The sequence below is a fragment of the Papaver somniferum genome, chromosome 9 (assembly GCF_003573695.1).
Source record: "Papaver somniferum cultivar HN1 chromosome 9, ASM357369v1, whole genome shotgun sequence".
NCBI lineage: Eukaryota > Viridiplantae > Streptophyta > Magnoliopsida > Ranunculales > Papaveraceae > Papaver > Papaver somniferum.
In genome coordinates, this window is record NC_039366.1 from 93,287,291 (window position 1) to 93,290,048 (window position 2,758).

The following is a 2,758-nucleotide window of genomic DNA, read 5'->3' on the forward strand; positions in this document are numbered from 1 at the left end:
AATCCAATAAAATTGGTATTTTTCAATTTAAATTAACATCATCTCTCAACTTAGTAATTAAGTTTTTGATGATCTTTTATATCATGGTGAATTTTTTTTGCTCATATCTGTGGAATATGACAAACTTGCATGTAAAGATTATTAATATGGCAAGCTTGCATGTAAAGATTATTTTTCGCATAAGATCACCCTTGTGAAACTTGGCTGATTTTTTTTCTGATTTTTATTTAATTTTAACCAAAGAGTAGATCAAAAAAATGAACTGTGGAAATAGTCTTATAAAAATATGAAAGAACAAATAACAAATATCTAATTAGGAATATCGTTAAAGTATAGGTTCAAATTTAAAATCTCATTATTCTTCTGAATCAAATTTTATGAGTCATCTAATACAAATTCATCGCCTGACCTTTATCTTATTTATGATATTCGATAATGAGAGCATGTAAGAAATTTACACTATTAAAATGCGGAGAATTTGTGGAAAAGCAATTTCAATAGTTCCAAGTTGGGACCGAAGTTAGATTTTTCCAAGCCGTCTTTCAAAACTCTGTAAAAAAGAGCTTTGAATCTAATTTAAAGCCATACCTATTGAAAAAGCGGGGGTCTAACAACACCACCCAATATTTCACTTAGCAATCTGTATGGACAAACTCGAATATACTTTTAAGAGAATCAACAAGACTCAATCAATTAAAAGTATATCAACGAGTTTATATCTCTCTCTTGATTTGATTTACTCAAGAAGGAACTGCGATTTCTAATCAAATACAAGGAATAACTCGGATGGTGCCAAAGACCAATATCCGAGGATCGATAATTGACAATCAACATCCAAAGGTTGGATTACTCTAATTGATGATCTAACACACAACATGTAGTATTTCAATTATAAAGATAAAACAATATAATGCGGAAACTGAAATAACACAGACGCAAAAAAATTTGTTAACAAGGAAACCGCAAATGCAGAAAAATCACGGGGCCTAGTCCAGATTGAACACACACTGTATTAAGCCGCTACAGCCACTAGCCTACTCCAAGCTAACTTCTGACTGGACTGTAGTTGAACCCCAATCAGTCTCCCACTGATCCAAGGTACAGTTGTACTCCCTACGCCTCTGATCCCAGCAGGATACTGTGCACTTGATTCCCTTAGATGATCTAACCCACAAGTAAGAGTTGCTACTACCCAAAGTTGAAGACTTGATGACAAAAAAATCTGTCTCACACAGACAAGTCTATCGAAGGACTAATCTGTCTCCCACAGATAAACCCTAAAAGGTTTTTTTTCCGTATTTTGATAGTAATCAAGGTGAACAGGAACCAACTGATAATCCGGTCTTATATTCCCGACGAACAGCCTAGAGTTATCAATCATCTCATAAAAATCTTAATCGTATGGTTGCGAAACAAGATGTTACGGAATCACAAACGATGAGACGAAGATGTTTGTGATTACTTTTTATATCTTGCCTATCGGAGATATCAATCCCAAGCCAATCAATATGATTGTACTCGTACGATAGAAGATGCAAGATCAGATCACAAAACTACGATAAAGTAGTATCGGTCTGGCTTCACAATCCCAATGAAGTCTTTAAGTCGTTAACCTGGTTTTAGAAGAAGAAAATCAAATGTTAAAGGAGAACCGACTCTAGCACGCAAACTAGTATCACACATAAGGTGTGGGGATTAGTTTTTCATTGATGCTAGATGTCCCCTTATATAGTCTTTCAAATCAGGGTTTGCCATTAAGTTACCTTGGTAACAAAGCAATCAATATCCACTGTTAGATGAAAACCTGATTTAGATTCAAGCTAATATTTCTCAACCGTAGATCGAAAACTTAGATTGTTACACACAATTGAAATGCACGCTTCTAGGTTTGTTAATCGTACCCAAACGTATGCACTTGTTGGTTCAATAATAGTTAACCAAAAGGTTAGCCATATGAGCATTTCATATCAACCATGTTCTTCTTCACCATAACTAGTTCATATGACTCAAATGAACTAGTTAGAGAGTTGTTCAATTGTAACGAATTTTTATGTAACTACACAAGACACAATTGAAGCAAAGATGATTTGATTCACTCGAATCGGTTCATGAACTTTTATAGCCACGGTTTGCAAACTGCATTCCTTAGTCTTTTTAAGTTTAAGTTCAGAAATCATCTTCAGATATATAACCTTCTTAAGTTCGCAGACTTGGTTCGCGGACTTAAGTTACCGGGAAGAGTTTACAAACTCCAGTAGAAATTCTCGGGATGAGAACTTCGCCGGTTCGCGGACTGGGTTCGCGGACTTAGCTTCACGCACTAGTTTGTCAACTCCAGCAGAAATTCTCGGGTTTGACAACTTCGGCAGTTCGCGGACTGAGTTCGCGGACTTGGCTCACGCCATTCTTCCGGTTCTCTTGATCAACAAAGTTCGCAAACTTTGGTTCAAGGAATAGAACTTATACATAAATGTGTTTCAACAACAATGCTTATGTCCACCATTGGTTATGTAATATAAACTCTCATTCCAATCATTGAAACATTCTTCGTCAAAGCAATTTTCAAAGTGATTGAAACATATCATGACTTTCGTCACTAGGTAAAGATAAACTTGGTTTAAGCGAAAAGCTTACCAACACATATTTCGAGATATAGATAGGCGAGGTATACTCGTCTTGAAATACCAACTGTGTATAATCAAAGTATATATATAGCATACGACTTTTTGTCTCAAGAAGTAGGAGATAGAATAGATAG